Source organism: Triticum aestivum, chromosome 7A (genome assembly GCF_018294505.1).
Source record: "Triticum aestivum cultivar Chinese Spring chromosome 7A, IWGSC CS RefSeq v2.1, whole genome shotgun sequence".
Taxonomy (NCBI): domain Eukaryota; kingdom Viridiplantae; phylum Streptophyta; class Magnoliopsida; order Poales; family Poaceae; genus Triticum; species Triticum aestivum.
Genome location: NC_057812.1, coordinates 15,134,731 through 15,144,072, shown reverse-complemented (window position 1 = coordinate 15,144,072; position 9,342 = coordinate 15,134,731).

Here is a 9,342-nt window from a genome sequence, read left to right as displayed (position 1 = left end):
GGGGTTTGGGGGAGGTCAAACGAGAGGGTTTTTTTAGTGCAGAAGGCAGAGCAACGAGGGCGGATGTAGGGAGATGGGACGCGGTCAGTTGGCAGGAAAAGGAAAACTACGCATTTTTTAGGCAGTAGAGATGATTGATGATAAGAAAGGGAAAATCACATCAATATAAGGAAATATCCCATCAATATTTGATTGATTGCGATTTATTTTTTATATGGTAACTAATCTGATCATCAATACTTGATTGATTGCGATTTATTTTTTATATGGTAACTAATCTGATCATCAATACTTGATTGATTGCGATTTATTTTTTATATGGTAACTAATATGATGGGTTTATGTGGGTGGTGAAGCGAAAAGGCAGGTGGGAGTGAGACGAAATAAAACCAGCGAAATAAAACCAACGAAAGTGGTGAGGCGAAATAAAATCAGCGAAAAATAACCGACGGACTATTCACCAACTGCTCCATTCTTCTAGGAGCCGGTGCTGAGAGGAAGGATCCCGAACCTCCATTGTCGATCGGCCGGAGGTGCATCGTCCTCCAGATCAGAGTGTGGACGGGATCGAGACGGTAGGGGTTGAGGAATTTGTAGGACGTGAGGGTTTAGGGTGGGCAGCACGAGAACTCACCCATATCTTGGCAGACGGCAGGCCCGAGGTGCGGTCGTGTTCATGCTTCGGGGGCTGCCACGTGTTGTCCTCGCCGCCATCAGCGACGCCGTCGCCATCGCCTTTCGCCGCCACTTCAGCGCCGCGAGCGTGGTACTGAGGGACGAAGGGAAAGGAAGGAAGCGAATTGACGTACCTATGTTTCGTATATATCACACGAGGAATTAAAACTAGATGCACGTGAAAGCATAGAGATGGGAGAGGAGGACAGAGGAAGGGAAGGGCAAGAGGAACCTGAGGATGTGCGATGAAGGAGCGATGCCAAAACATCACAAAGGGGGACCCGTAGCTCGTCACGTAGCGCGGCCGCATCATTGCCGGCTGCCACCCCGCGCTACCGCCTCCGTGCGCAGGTTCCGTTCGTGGAGCGTGAGGAGCGCATGACCTGCCTTCACCGCGGCCTGGTCCTCCCCACTATCGTGAAGCTCGCCCGCATCGCCGCCGCAATTGCTCAGGATGACGGATGAAGATCCTGCAACAGCGACGTGGGTGAGGGATGCAGCCGACGATGGAGGGATTTTTCGTGGCTAAACCCTCCCTATCAAAATAACTACTTAAAAAAGGCAAAGATCGACGCATTAGGAAAATTAGGATTTGGAATTGATTGTCATAAAACAAAATTTTATTAATTGATAATGTGCCATCGGTACCTGCCCGTTTATAACGTGTCTAGTTAGGAAACTTTGGAAAAGTTAGGAAAGTTTTTATTGTGAGGGTAAAAAAATCAATGTGAGGAGATATGGTGGTGGGATATGAGACGAAAACAAATCGGACGAAAATAAACCAGACGAAATATAACCAGACGAAAATAAACCATGGACGCAATCCTACCAACTGCTCCATTAAAAATAGAGATAATGAGTAAGTGGTACTTTTTTCTACAAACATCAAACCCCGTTGAAGTCAACGCAGACAACTCGCTTAACTTTCCTGGCAGTATTGTCTTTGCCACCGAGTTTTTTTTGTCAGTCAGTGACTATGTTCACGAGAGACTGATTCGTGCTAGCGTGCGAAGAGTAAACGTGCATAAGTTAGTGTTAGCTGTTGGATTTTGAAGAGTTAATCAAGGAAAGATGCACTCTCAGCCTGTATACACGTGTCATTCAACAGCATCTCCACTAGGCCCTCCAAGACACCTCCCCAGGCCATTTTTTAGACGCCGGCGGGAAAAAACGTCCCACTCACGCCCCCAAGTCATTCTTTTTCGCCGGATAGGAGCAAAAATAGCCCCGGCGACTTCAGCCCACACCCAGCCCATCGTGGGGCACTTGGGACCGCCGGCAGTACTTTTTCCATGGGTGAACCCCACATATCAGCCTCTCCCCGCGCTCTCTCTCTCCTCCTGCAGGCCCACTCACATGCAAAAAAGAATCTCCTGACTTTGCCTCGCCTCTCTCCCCGCTCGCTACCCGCCTCCTCGCGCCCAGCCTCGTCGGGCCGCCCCGCTTCCTCGCCGCCCCTTTAGTCCCGGTTCTGGAACCGGGACTAAAGGCCCTCCACGTGGCCGTTGCCTGGAGGTCCACCTTTAGTCCCGGATATTTTATGATTTTTTTTGAAATTTTTTTAGATTTTTTTTTTGAATTTCAAATTTTTGAATTATTTTAAGCTCTAGTCTCTAATCACCCCTCATCACTGCTCAATTTAACCTTTAATCTCTAATCACCCCTCATCATTCCAAATCATCTAACTTCCCGAACGGTCACCCATCCTCTCACTACTCCAGCCTGAGCACGCTTAACTTCCGGGTTCTATTCTCCCTCGTTTCCAAGTCTGCACTTGTTGTTTTCCTGACAATAGTAAGATGACAATCCTATTAACCCTCAGGAATTTAGCTTGAGCATGAAGTCACACATTTCACTGTTTGAGTTTGAAACTATTGTTCTAAAAATCAATAATTATTTAGTAACACTAATATTTCTTGAATAAGTAGTTTGACCATAGTTGACCAAAATTTTAAAAAACTGAAATAATTATTTAGTAACACTAATATTCTTGAATAATTATTTAGTAACACTAATACTTCTTGAATAAGTAGTTTGACAATAGTTTGACCAGATTTAACAAAAAATCAAAAAAACTAAAATTTGAGCATAACTTTTTTTCCTTTTAGAATTTGAGGATTCTAAAAATTTGCAAACAGGCCGTAGGCAGTCTCCATCGGATGCAGATTTTCGTTCCGAACATTTTGATATATTATACGTTTTTTTCCGACATCGTATGCAAAAGTTATAGCCGTTTTACATTTTCCCTACATTTTTTGCAAAACATGTCCAAATTTAAGTTTTTAAATTTTCCTAACTAGTAGATGTAGTAACATAACTACCTCTCGAAGGATTTTAAAATTTGAAATTTCTATCATTTTTTTTTTGCTTTTTACAAAACTGAAAAGGCGATGCACCAGGGGGGGGGGGGTAGGATTTGAAAATTGCACCATTAGTACCGATTCGTGGCACGAACCGGTACCCTTTAGTACCGGTTCGTGCCACGAACCGGTGGTACCGGTTCGTGCCACGAACCGGTACTAATGGGCATCGCACCCTTTAGTACCGGTTCGTGCCACGAACCGGGACTAAAGGTCCCATTTGAACCGGGAGTAATGCCTGTATGGTGCCCTCGCCGCTTGAACCGGGACTAATGCTCACATTAGTCCCGGTTCGTAATGCAACCGGGATTAATGCTCTTTTCTGGCTGGACCAAAGCCCCCTTTTCTACTAGTGCACCTCCTCGCCGCTCCGGCCGAGCTCGCCTCCCCGCGTCCTCGCCACTCCGGCCGCAGCGCTCGACGCGTTCGAGGAGGGGAGCAGCGGCCGACCGGGCGCCCGTGCGTGCCAACGACGCCATCCGCATCTACAACTGCGCCGCGGAGTCCTACGCATGCCACTCCGTGGACTGGGTGGCCGTGCCGGCCGCCTCCTACCGCAGCCTCGACGAGCGGTCGGGAGGGCGCGACCTGGACGCTTGGGGGTGGCCACGGCTGGGAGAATTTTCATTCCCGGGTCAAAATTTTCGCCGGCACCACCCCAAGCGGCGAAAAAATTGCCTTCTGAGAGGCTCAACGGCTGGAGATGCTCTAAAAAGTAGAAACACCAAGCTAGTCCATTCAACTTACCAGGTACAGCCCTAAAATCCAACAACACTGCATTTGCACCTCCGAGCACAATGTGTCATAGCACAACTTGTCCCGTCAAATTTAGCCTTTGGTTGCCACGCATCTCAGATACCGTTCCATAATTCTGGATGTTTCTATGAGAAGAGGCTGCTCCAGCTATCCTTCCAGATCGGTCTCGTGCAATCTACTACAACTGGCACTTGGTGATGAGATCTTGTCGACTCGGGCGCCCCAACCGCCGCCGCCCTCGACCCCCCTCCTCCCCTTCTTCCCCGCCGCCGCCGAAGGAGGCCGGCGAGCGAAGCTCGCCCGGCGGACGGCGGACGGCGGGCCTTCCTCCTCTCTTCATGAGGGGATCCTCTGGCTAAGATGCATCGGCGTCCCTGGGCGTACAGCATGGAGGCAGAGTTGGCGCGCTCGGGCGGCGGCCCGGTGGGATCCCGGCGACGCTGCGGGGGCTGGCGACGGCGGATCTGGGGTTTCCCGCCCCAGATCGGTTCTCCTCCGGGTGGTCGGGCTCGGGCGCCGTCCGGCGGTCCTAAGCAGTGGTGGACGCTCGCGTTGGCATTCCTCCTTCACCGATCTGATTGGGGGCAGCCGAAGGCGTTGGTGTGATGCCGGCTCCGAGCACGATGGTGGCGTCGTCCCCTTCAGGGATGACGGTCGGGCGATGGGTCCTTCTGGCGGCGCCGGTGGCAGCGGATCTTGGGATCCCGCTCCCGGGGACGTCGCAGGATGCGGCGGCCCGTGCACGAGAGATGTTTCTTCGAACAGATCTGAGTGAAAACTTGCTTTTGACTACTGCAAAGGCCGGTGATGGCGGCGCTGTCTGTGTCGTTCCCTTCTTGAAGGCATCGCCGTGGAGAAGTTCAAGGTCACTCTCTGCTACCTCTAGGGGAAACCCTAGATCAGTTGATCGGATGATGGCGGCGCTCAGGTGTCATTTCCCCCTTGGGGGCGTCATTCATGGAGGTAGACACGGGCTCGAGGAACAGAGGACGGTTTCTTTGGTGGAGTGGTACTTCATCTTATACATTGATGGCGGCGGATCTTGGCGGCGTGGCGCTGTGGGGATTCGGAGTCTGATGTGCGAAGATGAACTCGCGCAGGGAGGTGGCGCTGTCTGGCGTTGTGGTGGCGTCGACGGCAGTTAGACCGAACAAGGTTGATGCAGCAGTACAGCACTGAAGATGGATTGGTGGCAGGCGGCTGCGGCGGCCTCATACCCGGCAGGCGTCCTGGTTGAGGAGTGCGCCGGACTGATAGGTGCCCCATACCCGGCAGGTGTCCTGGTTGGGACCTCAGGTCTTAGATGGTAGGTTTGGCTGCGAGGTCTGTTTGGTATTAGGCCCAGACTATCAGCGCCCCTTCATCATTTGGATAGGCGTAGCGACAGGTGTTGCTTAGTCGGTGGCTTTAGTCTTGCTATTGTATTACCTTGTAAGGTCTTGTGAGAATAATTAATAAAGTGGCCGTATGCATCGCCCAGATGCAGAGGCCGGGGGTCATCCTCCTTTTCTAAAAAAAAACTTAGTCTGTTGGTTTTCTTTGTCCCAATGCCTCCTACTCCCCACTGCTTTTTCCACATTTTTCTTATAGTCTTCTCTTGTCTCTCTAATCCATTACTGTTATTTTAGTCTCTCATCTGCCTACTATTTGACTGTGTGGCAGAAAACTGTTTTGAGTAGTAGAGCTTCATGCTAGTATTTTGGTGAAGATGGAGCCTTATATATGCACACATGACATACGACTAGTATTCGGGATTGAAAGTTGTTGGAACTTCACTACTATTCATCATTGGTGTCATGCCATAAATTTTTGTAAGGATCAAGATGAGACTTCTCTATCCTCACCATTTTTTTTCTTTAGTTCAGTCTGGCATAGTTGAGTAACCAAAAAATGTGGCTACAATCAAGGCACACTCTAGGCCTAGGTGGGAGTGCCGACCGCTTACGGCCCAAACTTGGGGGGAGGGTGTGATCCTGTATGTATACTGTATACATTATAAGAGACATATGGCTTGACCCATTCTGCTGTTTGGCTGGGAAACGTGAAAGACCACCATCCCTCTCAACGTACGGCCGAATCCATCCATTGTTGATCGCTCCTCGCTTGTGAGTCAAGACTCGAGTCTCTACACAGCTGGCTGCCTGCTCTTGCGCACATGTCACCAATGCGTTGGCCAGAAACGGCTCATATCTGTATCCGCTATCCGCGAGGAGGGACCGCACGAGTTCCCGTCCTCTCAGTGACAATTTGCTACAAGTATATCGATGATTGGTATCTCCTTAGTATACATGGTAATAGATTTTCAGGGTTCTAATTTGTAATCTTCTAAATCTATGTACTCGCTTTTCTTCATAACTTGAGGTCATTAGGCCTTAAAATGTTGACTGAGAACCATTTCAAGTTGCTGAAAAAAGCAGACAAGGAAAATGAACCATTTCAAGTTGCTGAAAAAAGCAGACAAGGAAAATGAGGTGATCAATTTATTGAATCACAAGTTCTTTTCATCTCCAAGTAATGTTGCGGAGAGAGTCTCAGTGGTTGGGCGTGCGGTTGTGCAACCTAACAACCCGAGTTCAATTTCTAGAATTGATAGATGATACACAGGGGTTTTCCCCCATTTATTGAGGATCATGTTTGGTGTATGGTGAAACTACTCATCAAGAAAATCTTGATACTCATTTAAAAAAAATCTACTCCTCGAGGCAGCGACGTTCTGCACCGGCCATTCAACGGCAGTGTCGTCGCAAGGCGGCGGCTAGGATCTGCAACCTGCAAGTAACCAAACACCAGGCTCACAAGATCATGCATCAAAGATGGACAGGAACAGCTCCCTGCATGCCATGCCCGCATAATAGCCTATGAAGCAACTTCATCGCATCCAAGACATCTCTCCGCCCCTTCTTCAAGTCCTCCAATCTCAGCCACTATGACATTTCCCGCCTCTGTCCGTACCACGAAAATCTAAAGAAAGACATGTCCCACGGTATAGACATAAGGCGGAGCTCTGTGCCGCGCCCTCTTGAAGCCGCACGGACTGATGTACGACGCGCACGACCAGATCCCCTCCGATCCAGAAATCTAGGGGAATTTTGCCCATCTAATTTGATCTCCGACAGAGAATTACAGAACTCGTCGGCAACCAGATCAAGGAGGATTGACATCGGGAAAATCGATGATTTGACCCGAGAAGAACACTAGGGCCTCCACTATTATTGCCCACTCGCAGCCAGGACTAGATGACGGATCGTGAGGGTCGACCAACTCCGGTGGAGGAGGAGATCGGTACCGCCATAATCCTCGTGATGCGTGGAAGAACCGGAGTACCTCCATACCTTCCTATGTAGTACTTTCGTGATCTATGTAGTACGTGTATGTGATGTGTATTCATGCAATTCTAGTTAGCTAGCAGCCTCCATACCTTCGTAACTTAAAAGGGAAGGGTGTGAGTGTGTGATTAATCCAAAGAAAGACTCCCTAGTTGATTGTTGATATATGCATCTATCGCCTATGTTTGGCCATCCTATGACCGATGAGCCATGCTCAGTGAAAGATTCCGTTGGGCGAGCCTCTAAAAAGAGAACAACTTCGACCATGATAGGGAGGTAATTTCAGAATTTGAGGCCCACTCTTCGGTAAAGAATGTCTCTTCTTTACCATATTTAACTGGGATTACATGCATCACCTTCAACTTGAAATAGTCTCAATAAAGATTAAAGAGGTCTCCTAGAGTTTACACTAAGCCATATACTACCTCCGTCCTTGGATATATGACGTTTAGGACAAGTAAATTAGTTTATTGAACTAATTTGCTTGATCTAAACGTCATATATTCATGGTGAACTAATTTGTTTGCCCTAAACATCATATATTCAAGGATGAGGTCTCATAGAGTTCACCAAATGACTCTAAGCCATATACTCGCTCCATCGTTGAATATATGACATTTAGGACAAGCAAATTAGTTCATTGAAGGACGGATGGAGTACGTGAGTAGGAATCCTATATACTACCCGTTCAAGATATGATGAAGAGCCATCCCTCGATTTCTATTTGTCATATGGCTTCTTCTTAAGGATAGGGAGGTTGAAACTATATATTCTCCCGTGAGGTAATAAAGGTTAAGAGAAGACAGTAAATATGTTGTAAACCCAACCAATATGGAATGATATTTGGGGATGAGCTATCGTTGTTGGTTTTGTAAATAAGTTAGGACAAGCAAATCAGTTCATTAAAGGACGGATGGAGTACGTGAGTGGGAATGCTATATACTACCCGTTGAAGATACGATGAAGAGCCATCCCTCGATTTCCATTTGTCATATGGCTTCTCCTTACGGATAGGGAGGTTCAAACTATATATTCTTGAGGTAATAAATGTTAATAGAGGACAGTCAAAATGTTGTAAACCCAACCAATATGGACTGATATTTGGGGATGAGCTATCCTCGTTGGTTTTGTAAATAAGTTAGGACAAGCAAATTAATTTATTGAAGGATGGATGGAGTACGTGAGTAGGAATCCTATATACTACTCGTTGAAAATACGATGAAGAGCCATCGTCCCTTGATTTCCATTCTCATATGGCTTCTCCTTAGGGATAGGGAGGTTGAAACTATATATTCTCCCGTGAGGTAATAAATGTTAAGAGAGGACAGTCAAAATGTTGTAAACCCAACCAATATGGAATGATATTTGGGGATGAGCTATCCTCTTTGGTTTTCTAAATAAGTACGGATGAACAAAAAACAAGGACCATTTGGTAGAAAACCCAAGAAAGAAGATAACAACATTCCATATTGATTCATATCTGGTGGAAGTAGATACCAAATTCATATTTGTTCGGATCCATGGATTCCAAGAGAATTTTGATTAGCGTCGACACTAGCACGGAAGGAAGATGCAGAGTAAAGTGGGTCTTAAGAAAAAATAGGCTAGTGGGTAAGACCTCCCGACAGGTTTTCATTAAGAAGGAATCGGTTTCGGAAATTCGTTCCGTGAGGATAAGAAGGAACCAGTTTTAGAAATTTGTTCCCGTGAAGATTCAAACCTTGGTCTACTGGTTGCAACCATACCTCAGCTCCTCTAACCAACTAGGCTAGAGTACCTTTGGTTAAAGTGGGTCTTAAGCTACCCACACGATTAGTGGATGACTTCCTAGCGTGCATATAAAAATGTAGTAAAATTTACAGTAAGGTGTGCATACAACCTTGCAAAACTCCAAAACGTGCAAAATTTTGTTCTTAGAATGAGGGCATAAATGCAAGTATTCAATTGCCCATGCAAAGCAGTCTGGTATAGTCCTTGATTTAATAAAATCATACTGATTCTTCTGAATTGTCTCCATGATAATTTATTTAGTATATTTCGTCTTACTCATTTGCTTTACAACATATTTCTTCTATAGTAATATTATTACTTTCCTGTTGCAAGCACCGGCATATTTTTTACTATTATTATATTTAAAGTCCAAATGGAACCAATCCAATAGAGTGAAATATATTTAATTAAACTTTCGGTAAGTCAAATATATTCTACCACGCCTAAAGCAAAAT